This window comes from Rhopilema esculentum, chromosome 20 (assembly GCF_057945365.1).
Source record: "Rhopilema esculentum isolate cy_ngs chromosome 20, ASM5794536v1, whole genome shotgun sequence".
In the NCBI taxonomy this organism is placed as follows: domain Eukaryota; kingdom Metazoa; phylum Cnidaria; class Scyphozoa; order Rhizostomeae; family Rhizostomatidae; genus Rhopilema; species Rhopilema esculentum.
This window is the reverse complement of record NC_142834.1, coordinates 9724263-9737968: the sequence shown is the minus strand read 5'-3', so window position 1 is coordinate 9737968 and position 13706 is coordinate 9724263. Positions and strand designations below refer to the sequence as shown.

The 13706-nt window shown below is 34.9% G+C and overlaps 1 long non-coding RNA gene across 1 annotated transcript in view; it reads right to left on the bottom strand.

Moving 5' to 3' along the window:
• Positions 1–13706, bottom strand: part of LOC135687312 (uncharacterized) — a 41318-nt gene that overhangs the window by 20898 nt on the left and 6714 nt on the right. The window contains exon 2 of the long non-coding RNA XR_010516185.2: positions 7745–7816. This is a non-coding gene — a long non-coding RNA (uncharacterized LOC135687312). The remainder of the gene's footprint in view (positions 1–7744; positions 7817–13706) is intronic.

Genomic DNA, 13706 nt, shown 5'->3' with positions numbered 1-13706 from the left:
CGGAGTTTAAGAGGTAGGCCCTCCGCTCCAGTCCTCCATGGTGGCCTGTCAGTTTGATTGGTTGATTGCTACGCAGTACCCAAGAACAACGGATATAGATCTTGAGGTATAGATCGAAAAGGATATAAATCGTTTTTAATGGTTATCTACAGAGAGAATGTGTCTGTGATATTTTCCAGGGCTGCCGAAAACAAAAGGAAGTAAAAATATGACTGCGCACAGCTTTTGGACCGATCCGTCTTACATCAATTTTGAATGCCCAATACAAAGCTGTTAACAATAACGTATATATTAAAAAGCTTACTGTTACGTTCCAAAGATGCCTCTCTTCTGCACTATGAAAGCACTATTGTAAACTGCGAAAATATTTTGCAGAAGTAAATTGTATTGTGAATAGAAAACTCATTCGTATCTATTGGTTTTAATTTACACTAGAGCAACTTTACATTGCTTTGTTATTGATTTCTATATTCATGTGTATATTTACGAAGAGCTTAGCTTGCATATCCATAATAGCTGTTTATCAACATATTATCGAGAACACACAATATTTTTCACCTTTATTGACAGGCTATCAATAGGTCTTTTTAATTTGAAGCTCTTTTTCAACCGCCATTTCGTTGTTCCATTATCAGACATAATTCTTTATCAGATTGTTTTTTAAGCAACAGAATCAATAAAAAATGTCTTTTCTTCTTCTATGCTTTCTACATTCGGTTTTCTTGACAAAACGATGTTACTATTAGATGGAAAGCGAAAACCTAGATATTTAATAGTATTGGTCGAGTTTAAGTGAAAACGGTACTTGGAAAACAAGAAGCCCAGGAACACTACATTGCAGACACGTTTTCATAAGAAACCGTTTAGATGACAAAATTAGTAAGGAATCATTGTATCGATCACTCTCAACCTTTGAAAAATACTCGTAAATCTTGTAAGATTCGATCGACGATTAGGCACGATTTACCTGTTCAATTGATATACAAACTAGAAAGGGGAACTCCTTGCGACTTATGTAATGTTCAATTTCATGTTAATTTATGTTATATTTTTGTGTTTCTAAACAGTAGTAGCACTTTCTATTCTTGAAGCCTTACTTTTTAAGTACCAACGTCAACAAAAATATCATATACGTATCCCGAGTTTCTTTGCCAAAGTTGCCTGTATTTGTCTGATATCTCCAGTGCATTTCTCTTTCCATTTCCAAAAAATATACTCCAGCCCTCCGTAATTGATTCTTACCCAGTGAATATATTGTGACTAACACTACACGCAACGTTTTCATTGAAAGATAGGTGAGGGGGTGTGGTGTTGGCTTTCTTAAGCAGAATCTTGGTTTTTTCATATCATAGTTTCAAACACTTTTGATAGTGGTTGTAGTCTTTACGAAAGTCTATACTATAATATACGCTTTATTAATCCATTCTTGTAGCCAAACTTTTGGAGCCGTCTTGGCACTGCAAACCACGTCAGAAATTCTTCAGCCCTGAGATCTTTTGAAATAAAGGTTCATTTATAAACATCTACAATTATTTCCGTTTTTTATTCGTGTATTTATGACAAGTATTATTTAGTTTAGGTTCTTTAGCAAATTTGTTCATTGTAAAGTTTAACTTATTGTAAGTTTTTGGTATGCCCCCCCCCCCCCCCCTGCAAATCAGTTATTTTTACTGAGGGGTTACCGTTGGTAAAAAAGTTAAAATAGCTGAAAATAAATGGTAGAAATGAATGGAGGATATTCATAAGTGGACTAAACGATATAAATTATGAAACAAACTCTAACTAAAAGCATATGTAGATTGTTATTGGCAATAACGATGATATAGTTAGCAAATGAATTTAGTACCAGAATGAAAATATACTAGTTTGATTGTTGGAAACACGACGTTTCGAGCATGTACTCGTTATCAAGTGGCTAGAAAGAAACGAGCCGAGCAAAGAAAAGGCGATAGAAAAGAATGTGAGATGTGACGCAACCGAATAAAACAGAATAGGGGAATGGGAGGAAAGTAAGAAAAGAGTAGGAAATAGATGTAAAAAGAAATTATTGAAGAAAATTAAAATGTTTATTAAGACCATTAGGATAAAGTGTTTTTAGGCTAAAAATTAAACGTTTCTCTAAAGTCTTCTTTTGGCGGTGTCTTGCGGTGCATGCAATAAGCCAAGGATGGACATGTCGGCAGTAGAATGATTGGAGGAGTTAAAATGTTTAGATATGTTGCTATCTGCATCGCTTTGTTATTCTTCTGTCAGGTGTATTTTGTTAGCAAAATCTCTCAAGTGTTCTCCAAAACGGTTGTTGATTCTTCGACAGGAGGTTTCGCCGATGTGAAGAGATTGGCATTTGGTGCAGATGACGCAGTAAATCACACAGGAAGAAGAACAGGTGAAGTGAGATCCGATGTGGAAGGATTGGTTATGGTTGATGATAGTGGTCGATTGGTTAATGTGTGTGAAAGTACGACAGAGGTGATGTTGGCAGGGGAAAGCACTAGGCTGTTGTGATGCTTAGTGTAAGTTTGTTCTGACCAGGTGGTCCTTTAAATTCTTGTCTCTGAGGAAAGCCAGTAGTGGTGGTGCATTGAAAAATGTTCTTTGTTTCAGTGTCATTGATAAGATATGGAAATTGTTATAAATAATGTTCTTTACGGTGTTGTTTAGAGGGTGGTAGATCAATGTGAAAGGAACGCGGTTGTTGTTGTTTTCTTTGTTGGGTTGTAGAAGGGCATTATTTTGAGAAAGTTGTTTTACTTTATTGAATGCTGCTTGGGTAATATGGTCAGGATAATTATTGTTTTTGAAAAAGAAGACATTTCCTTTGCTTTTAAAACTAAATTTTCATCATTTGAACAAACAGGGCGGAAACGATGGAGTTGAGGGAAGGGTATGGAGTCTTTGCATTTCTTAAGATGCGATGAATCGTAGTTAAGGAGGCAATGAGCATCTGTAGGTTTGTAGTAGATGCATGTGGAGATTTCGTCGCCAGAGATCGTAAGGAGGATGTCTAAGAAGGGCAAGCTTTCTTCTGTAATAAAGTGCGTGAACTACAAGGCTGGGTGAAAATTATTGATGTAGTTAATAAATTATTGAAGATCAGCCAAAAGAAGAAATGTTGATCCGACGATGTCATCGATGTATTTTTTGATAAGGCAAGGAAAAGGGACATTATAGGATTCGTAGATAGCTGTTCTTGGTGGCCAACGAAAAGGCAGGCATAGTTTGGGCCAAGTTTACTACCCATTGCAACACCAGATATCTCAAGATAATATTGACTGTTGAATGAAAAGGCATCAGTTGTAAGGACTAGTTCAGCGAGGTGAAGAAGAGTAGTAGTTAGCGGGCATTGAAAACGTCTTCTGTCGAGAAAAAACGTTAGTGCTTGTAAACCATCATTGTGTGAAATGCTTGTATACAGTGATTTGACATCCATAGTGAAGAGATATTTGTTTGGTCCTTTGAATTTTAATTCCTTAAAGATGCGAAGAGCATGGGATGACAAACGTTGGTAGATCTTGGACGATCGGTGTGTATTGACGGACGAATATTGAATCCAGATAGGCTGCTATTTGAGATGTTGGGCAGGAGACAGCTGACACAACAGGGCGACCAGGATTACCAGGTTTATGAATCTTAGGCAGCATATAGAAGACAGGAGTCCTGGAATTTTGAAAATAAATTGTTGAAGCGTTGGATGGGAGATTTCCGTTGTAGATTTCATCTTTGACAGCATTGATAATTGTTTTGTTGAAGGATTTAGATGGGTTCTTGTTCAGTGCTTGGTTAGACGTGATTTGCAGTTGAGAGAAGCCCTCCTATAGATCCAAATCTTTACGCCAAACAACTATTCGCCCACCTTTATCTGCCGGTTTGGTGACGATGTCGTCCCGCGCTTTTAATTGCTTTAAAGCATACCATTCTTGCATAGAAAGGTTGAAAAGTTTTTGCCTAGACTTGAAATTAAGTTCGGTTATTTCATACCTGCATGTTTCAATGTAAAGGTCCAATCCTGCAAATCTTCCTGCTTTAGGGGTTTGGAAGGGAAAGGCTTGGCTATTTTCTTTGCCTGGAGATCATTAGGGGATTCTTCTTAACCAGTATCTTGGATGTCTTGATCATCATTAATGTTGTTAAAATGGGCTTTCAGACGAAAACGGCGGAAAAAGGATTCAGTATCATGGTTGGACTGGAATTCATCATCTGTTTGAACTGGAACAAATTTCAGTCCTGTACTTAAGAGTTTTCTTTCTCCCTGGGATAAAGGTAACTCTTGTGGGATGGTTTATATAATATTTTGCGAAACGTTAGAGTTTCGTCTTTTATTATTACCATGTTGAGCAGAAGAAAGTTCTTTGAATTTATCTTCTTTGGTTATTAAAACTTGGACTAACCCATAGCTACCATCTTTTAAATGTTAAAGAGTAACTCTCAATTTGCTACTCTCGAGGGTTTCTCCTTTAAATGCTACAGAGACATTCTTTTATGGAACGAGCCCGGTGGAACAAAAATGTTTTATTAGTGTTTCTAACTAATCATAAACTTATTGGAAATAAGAAATAAGATCAACATTTATCGCTATATAATGTATGTCTTAGACGTCATTTTCTTCAAGGTACTTCTTCATTCAGTTTTTCAGTGAAATTTCTATCGTTGTTTGAATCCGCGTCTCTTTTTCTAGCAATTAGTTGTATCAAACTTTCGCTTCAATGTTCCCTGTTATGCAATTAGTCTTATTATAAGTAACTCGTCGGAGGTTTTTTACTGAGGTAATCAGCCGTAAAGAACAAATTGAAGGTTTTTGATAGAGGGAAGACGCAGAGATCCATAGCAATCATCCACAGCAAAATGCTTAGAGTTGACTAATGTGATGGATTTTCTAGTTTGGTGCACTTAATTGTTGAAGAACCTCTGAGAGTCAGAACGACTCGAAAATCAAAAGTAACTCAAGAACAACTCTAGGCTAGAGGCAAGGTCTCAACACTATTGTTGTTAAACAAAGAGAGGACACTTAGTAAAGCTGATAATTCGAAACTGCAGTGCAGTGCTTAAGATTTTGTATAGAAAGATATGAGATGAAGTGGTGGTATTGCTTCAATGTCTTGTAGGACTGAACAGTGATAACCAATGATGATAATTTATCTGTAAGAGCCTGAATATGAACAAATTAACTTAAATTTCAAGAGAGAGAAAGAAGATCGAGCAAAATCTTCTGGCTCTGATTAAAAGTGTATAGTGATTGAAAATTCAAAAAAACATGAGCTCAATAGAATCTCGTTGCAGTAATCAGTTGAGCATCATAGATATCTCTCTGCACTGCCCTTAGGATATTCCTGAATTCAGAAATGCAATAATCACAGTGCCCACTACCGATACATTAAGCAGTTTTCAAAGATGCCGTTCGACAACATAAACAGCAATGCACTACACGAATGAGGAAAAAAAGCTTCGGGATAGTTTTCAAAGATTCAAAATAGCTGCTGTAGTGAGAGCCAAACACATGTTACTTCAACTTTTCTTCCAACCACTGATGCATTATTAAACATGAGATAGAAATAATTGCAGGCACAACTGTCAATGCCGCAAGAAAGAAAGAGAGGCTTATGTTATATTTCTTGCATAGCTGTGTCTATCGATTTCCTTGCAGCTGGTGCACCGTTAAGCGGATATCGAACACCAAAATCCACATTCCATGATTGTGTCATTACACGTGAAACATGCCTAACTCAAAATTGCCAACGTCAGCATATTTTTGCCGCCAAATTTACGCTTACTTTAACTTTCTTAGTGGTGACGATGACCTTATAAAAAAGATTCAGATCTCGACCTTCGCACAATAAAACTTTATATATTCGCATATCTTATGCCCAAAGATTTGAAACTCCCTTCAAATAATCTGAAAATCGTCCTCAAATGTACATTAATTGCAAATCCAGTCAAAAACTGGTTTTGTGATGGTAAGAGTACTTTTTCATCACCTAGCTAACAGATTTATGATACAATCTCTATTTTTGCTTTATGCTGGTTTGTTTTAATGTCTGTACTATTGAAATGATGAAATTTGAAAGGACTGTTATCGTCATTATGATTGTTGCTTTTGTGTAAAGTGCCTTGCAAGCTGATCTCAAGAATTGAAAATCAAAGAATCAAAATCCAACAAAAGACTATTATTTCTATTCTCAACTGCTAAGAATTCTTTTTTTACTGCTAATCAATTTGTTGAAATACATTTCTTTTGCTGTTATTAGAAACCTGCCAGAGGTATCTTAAGAGCTTCACCCTATCTCGATATTACATAAATTGCGTAAATTTTCTATAATTTCGGAAATTTTCAATTTGTTTTCTTCTCATGCGATGTGTTTTTCAACATATTTGTTTTAAATATTTGAAATGTTTTGTAAGAAATATACTCTAACTTAAGAGAGTGTGCTGGCCAACGGGTGAGTTCATTGGCTGGGAATCGTTAATCCTATGTTATTCTGTTTATTCCGAGAAAATATTGAAATTTGAAGTTAAAAGACGTTCGTCATGAATATATAAGAATGTTCCAAATAGATTGAGGTTTAATAAACTGCATTGTTTTTGGTTACATGGTGCCCATGCGGAATCATTTGTCAAAATATTGTTATTTACAGTGTGCTTTCATTCTGCACTTGTTCTGAAACAAGTAAATTATGAATGATCAGAAAATATAATTTTCTCATGGTCTGATTGCCATTTAATAGATAAACTAATGGTCTTATACTAAAAATTGTATCACAGCGGTAGTTTGACAGGTAAGAATAAAAACCCTCGTAATTAATTACGAGCAATTTATCGTGGTGGAAATTTATGCGAGTGGAAATAATCACAAATGACGAAGAGGTATTCCAAAATGTGCTTTGGTTGACCTCGATCATAAAATTATTTCATTTTCCCTCACCCCGTCCGTCGTCCGTCTTCTCAGTTCACTCAGCTGAAAATGAGCACCTAGTTGAAACATACTAGGGAGGTAAAGGCGGCGTGGAAAGGAACTGGCCACTCTACCACACAATGCCGTGGCCCAGGACGATGCGCATTCAGTGCATTCCCCAACGTTCGATATCATATACAGGACCAAAACAAAATATTGATTGGTAGATGGCTGAAGTCGCTTTAGTATCTGTCGATTACCTTTATTGGTAGTGAATTAACGTGAAATTCTATTTATGCAGATTTAATTGCAGAATTTCGTTTAATAAAGATTTCAATGGTGTGTTTTTCAATATAAGAATAGAGCAAAAATAAAAGCTTCATCATTAGCAGGGTTAGAGGAGCTAAAAAAGTTAAAGTTTTGTGTGTATTGTTAAGAAAATTGCCTGAATTAAAAATCTTCATTTTTTGCATTCCCACAACTTGCTTGTAAAACTTGAATACATCAAAGACTACTGGGGACAATTTGCAACATGCGGTAAATGATTTTTGGTTAGTTTAAGCGAACTCAAAAAAAAGTTTCATTCTATAAGCGCGAATTTTTTTTCAACCTCTTTTATAGGATAGTTGGTACCTAGTAGCGAAGCAGCTCATGGTGTAAGTCTACGTAGTTGATGCCTATGATTGAGGCCCAAGGCAAAAATCACAGGGGAAATAGTGGCTTGTCAGTTTTGCGCAAGAGTACACCTTCTTGAGGGTACATCAATTAGCAGGCTGAAAACCTTGAAAAATCGCTTGAACAATTTAAATTTTGCTAAAGGTAAATAAGCAAAACATGTCTATGATTTATACCACTTACCCAAATCTCTCCATATGAAATGAAAAAGGAAATATCATCAATCCAAATTCTGTTCCCATGAAGCAGATGTATCTAAAAAAAAATTTTAAGTGATGGCTTTGTATCTAAATATCTTTCTGGCATCAAAATTATTGCAGCAGTAACACAAGAGTATTGGATGAAATGTTGCCAAGATATAACACAAGCTTCTTTAAAACTTTTTTGAGGGCTTAGGATGAAGGTGAATTTGGCAAACATTGTCATCACAAAACAGTGTCACCAGTCGAAAACCCTAGATTATTTTTTAACCTAAAGCTTTCGTTAAATCAACTATTCATAAAAGATGCAATGCTGCGAATGGCTATCTCTTAAAGGACAAAAAACCTCTTCTGCATTATTGGAAAAATCTAGTAACAAGGAGGACATGTGGCCTAACCAGTTATACAAGCATTTAAAAGAATGGCAAAGAGTTTCACAGGCATAAAGCTACCTGAAATTGCATTTGATACTGCAAAAGACTTTTCCCTTTATTAGTGACATCCTTAAACTTGAAAACAGCAGGAAAATGTGGAAACATAGCAAGATATCATATAAAGTGTTGGTGCTTTTTTGTGCTAATTCAAAGTTTCGCATTATCTTTGCCAGAGTTAAAATGATATAAAACTTGGTTTTTTAGAAATTTGAGGTAACTTTCAGCATTTTTAAGAATGCTACTCCCCGATTTCTGCATTGCTTTTTGAGCATTTATTTTGGTAACACGATTTTAAATTTGACTTTCGTAACACGATTTTAAATTTGACAGGATCCTACGAGCATTTTTCGAGTTTTATGATATTCAACCATATAATCCTATGCCCGTTTTGCAAGGCATCCAAGCTCTAAATTTACAATAACGCTTCATTCGTAAAAAGATTATGGAGGAATCATCGACATCACTTTGACCTTTTTCAACATTGGATTCTCGTTGTCGCATTGCTTTGTTCTTATATATCTTTCATAACAAAACTCATTGCAAGATTCACATAATCCGGCGGACAGCCTATCTTGCGGTTCTTCCTTCTCACACATATAATCCTATGCCCGTTTTTCAATACACCCAAGCTCTGAATTTACAATAATGCTTCATTCGTAAAAAGATTATGGAGGAATCATCGACATCACCTTGACTTTTTTAAACTTTCAAGGTGGGTGGAAGATCGTTTATAAAAAGCCCCGAGACATAATTCCTGTAAAATTCAAAAAGTGACAACTGCTTGTTCGTATGGTTATAAGAAGGATAATATTACTATTTTCTAGCATAGCAAATATTGACATTGCAGAATTGGCTAAGTTAACGGAAAGGCTATAAGCCTAGAGATCACATCAAAAAACCCTCCCCCATAGCCTGTGTTCCGGACCCCTAACTTGAAAGTAGAGGCTTGAAGAAAATTGAAATGAAAAGAGAAAAACAAACGCTAGGGACACTTTATGATCAGACAAGTAGCTCTACTCTACTTTCAAGTTAGGGGTCTGGAACACAGGCTACTTCCCAGTGCTCCAATAAGATACTCCTTTAGTCATCATGTTGCCTGTAAACAGTTTTTCATACCTCTTCTTAACTAGCCTGGAGGGAAAAAAACCGTTCATGCAGGAAAAAAATTGTGCTTAAAGCCATTGACCTTCTTAACTTTCTACAGATACCCTTCTTTTCCATGAGACGATGTTTTTGCTCTTTTTAGTTTGAAGTAGAAATATTGAAATACTGAGATATACTGTTATAATAGTTGTTAAAAAACACTTAGGTGTGATATTATAGATTTTTTTCAGCAGAAGCTAGATATTAACTTCGCTACTATTGTATGCATGTAAGTAGGTCCAAATTAATTATTAACTGTCAACTTTGACCTGTATATAAAGTAAAGGTCTGGCTGTACGTGGATTCTAAAATTCTTATATTATCATTATAATTTTATTATGATTTAACTTAAATTTTAAAAAGATGGTACATGAGAAATAAGAGCAAGATAAGTACAGAGAACATCAAGCTAGCTTTCATTCCTTGGTACAGCTTGAAATGGAATTGTGATTGGAAATCAATCTTTCTAATAACACATGCTTGTAGAACTTTTGGGATTTCTTGGTATTCGCAATTATTCAAGCCTGGTTGGAAAAGTTTTGCGTTAATGTCAAAGTAATATTTATATGCTCTTATTCTTTCCATAGAGCCCATGTGCAATAAGAGACATTAATTTTATGACAATATTTATGATATCCTATCAAATGAGCAAGGAAAATATCTTCTTTCTCGTGACTGGAATCAAGCACAACCTTGCTATAGGTGGATCCAAAAACGTTAAGATGTTCATATGACACCAGCGGCTACAGAAAATGTTTTTAGGAGATGTAAACAAAGAAGGTTTCCATGTTTCAACTTTTGAGTATTAGTCAAATCTGGCGAAGGATGTGACTTCCATGAACATATGGACATTAAGAAAAACTGGATAATAACCAATACAGTGAAGAGTGCATGAAAAATCAGACGGGATTGGAAAAATTAATATCCTTTTTGAGCTCAGTATTTAAAACTGTTTCAAAACACAAACACTTTTAAAGAAAAAAACTCCCAAAAATATTACGCTCTCTAATTGAATGATACTGGATACTTTTTTATGGAAGAAAACAGGATGTCGTTTAAATTTGGGTGATCCATAGCCTCAACACTATTGGCCCAATTATAGTGGCTCCCAAATGGGCCCAGAGAATGTCCATGAAACAGATAAGCCTGCAGGATTTTGTTTTCTCCACCGTTGGTCCTGTCTTTCTTTGCTGCTAATTAGAGCTGCCAACCTAATTCTTAAATTGCTACACCAATTTGTCTCCCAGATCATTATCTTCAATCACGTGACACTGTGTCTAATAGTGAGTCTTAAGACTTAAGGATTTAACGACAATCTCAAACAGTGTTGTGATAGCTATCTCTAGCATTAAGGCTGATTAATAAAGACTTATAAAAAGAAAACCAATATTTCTATTTTATTACTGTGGTTAATTACTTGCGAGATACGATCTGTGTCGTGTTATTGAGCTATGCTCTTTGTTTTGTAAGCCTGTGCAGTGGTTTTTGCCAAGGCTACTAAACCAAAGCCAATTTTATTGGGTAGTCCAAATGAACTTGAGTTGTAGGAATTGCATAATTGGCTGTTTAAATAACAAGGGTTCTTCTTATTAACTCTGATAAGATTTATTGGGAATTCCTTTTAACTAATATAGGATTATTTACAAATAAATATTTTTGTCCCAGGATGGACAATCGCTCTATAAGCACCGTTATTTCCTGCTCATTTCTGAACGTTTCAAGAGATTAGGAAGCTGCTAATCTTAAAGCTTTGCAAGGATTAAGAAATCAAATTAATGTGCTTAGCTCTATCACATACTTTCGTATTTTATATTGTATTAAATATTCTAAGACCAAACACATATCGACAACATGTGAACGGCGTTGTGAGGAACCAGTCATAATAATTATTTAAACCTTCAATACTGTAAGACAAACATGTAAAAGTAACCGTGTAACTGCTTAGCTTTCTGAAAATGAAATACTGACTCTCGTCTCCATTTCGATTATTCTAGCAAGCTCGTGCAGGGTATCTTCAATGAGATGTAATCCAAACACAAATGGTTCGTACATTTAAAGTATTTTTACTTATAAGCGAAACTGGGTCACTATTCAGTCTGCATATAAGGACATGAAGAACCCTGCTTCGCCGTCTAAATCCAATTGGATTAATTCCATTTTCATAAGCTACAAGAACAATGAAAATTATAAAGACAACGAGCTACTTGTCTGATCATAAAGTGTCCCTAGCGTTTGTTTTTCTCTTTTCATTTCAATTTTCTTCAAGCCTGAGTACAAAGAAAGTTATCCAACTATCCTTTACAGTTTCATTTCGAAGAAGACAATGCCCATATTACGTCAGCTTTGCTAAGGAATTTATCTCCTGCAAAATATCAAGAAGACCTGGCAGCATTTCATTCCTAATCCTACTAGATGACTGTACAACTAGAGGAGCAATGTAGATCAGAAAATGATTCATTACTCAACTAATAGCGTTAAGAATAGAGGATAATATAAAGAGCCCTTTTTTGTTCTTATTAAATGTTTGGGAATCTTCAGTATCTTGCTGGGCTATCCTATCCTATAATATGATGCATTGCATGGCCTTACCTCTCCGATCAATAACAGCAAACTGCTCAAAATGTTAAAGATAACAAGTTTCGATTACTATCTCTGAGCCAGAAAAAAATACAAAGATACATCAATTGAATATTGGAATGCCCGCTGAAGGTATGATCAATAAACGAAAAAATTTCAATGAAATTGCCTAAAAATTTTCTGCTAACTTTAGAGACATCTTTGGTTATTAAAAATGGCTCTTACAACTTGTTTAAGTAAGTAGGCGCATTCGCTACTATCTAACCCTGTCTGTGGAATAATCACTCACTTTTTTGATGCATTATGGAAAACAGCATACCACTCATTGCTAGAAAATTTTCTGGGAAGTTAAAAAATCGAAGATTCAAACCCCTATTTCTCGAAATAGAAATCTAGATTGAGAACTTCTAAAGAATGCTGTCAAGAGTTTGAATGCTTATAAAAAAATATGAAAGAGCAAGGAGCACTTTCAGATATATAAACAAACTCTTGAGTAAGTAGCAATCACTTTTGGATTTATATCAGGTTGCTTTACTCTTCTTTATGCTTGAAATATTATCTTGACGTAATGAAATTCAAAATGTTTAGATATCACAAGCTTTAATGTTGATGACACTAATTCTGATTCTTTTAATGTTTCTTGCTGATTTTATGGGTAACTTCTACAACCAAATCAAAGCTACCTAAAATACTGACCCTTACATTGTGCCCTGCAGACCTATAGATTACGCAAGCGAGTGTGTGAAACAGTGCTTTAGATATGACCTTTGCATATAAGTGTTATCAGCCAGTGGTCATCAAATATGTATCTTTTGATATCAAATCAACTATAATTCTACTGTATTGAAAGAATGCTTAATTCTGTAGCTATTAAAAATGATAATGCTGTTTTTGTTAATAGTCTTACTTGATAGTGCAGACCTATGGAGTTTGCTGTTAATTCCACATTGTATTCTGTTTAATGATTCTGATGCTGATACAAAGAATTAAAACAAATGTCCAAGGGTGAAAAATAGAGAGATTTTGCAGCAAATGAATAGCAATCTTATTTTAACAGATAAACAATTTTCTAAAGAAAGTAATTTCTTTTCATCTAGTTGTAAAGTTTGCAATGAAATTATTTCATTTTATTCCATTACCAGCTTTTTGAAATAATCTCCTTTTGATAATGTCTTTTCACTTAACTAAGAGAAAGTTATCTATTCATGTCAATTCTATGTTGATCATTTTTATGTATAGCTTATTTGAAGGTAAAAGAAAGTAATGAAAAAGGTGTAGAAAGGATAGTCTTGAGGCGCTTGTATCATATTACTCGATAATGGTAGGAGCATAGCCTATATCTAACTACCCTGGGTACCAGACTCAATGATGGGTCTCTTATTTTAGATAAAGTGAGTCTAGTACCCAGAGTTACATCTAACAATAAAAATTACAAAATATATTTTAGAAAGAAATGTATCAGTTGCAATCAATGTCCTATGACGTGGCAAAGACAGGATGCATGATATTTGTACGATATGATGCATGTGTAACTTACTAAAAGTCAGATGTCAGAAAGATGCTTAAGAATAATTTTTGAGTGAATAGTTCTTTTATTGTTTGTTATTTTTATTTATTATTCGGATCCTTTTAAAGTTCTTTCATTATCGTGTCCAGTTTTTCTCATATTCAGACTCATCAGCTGGCTAGGCAACATTCATCTGCTCTTGTGAAGTATCTGTCTAGTATCAAAACAAGAATGACAGAAGAATGAATAAAATGTCCATTTGATAAACATAAAGCACTTCACAT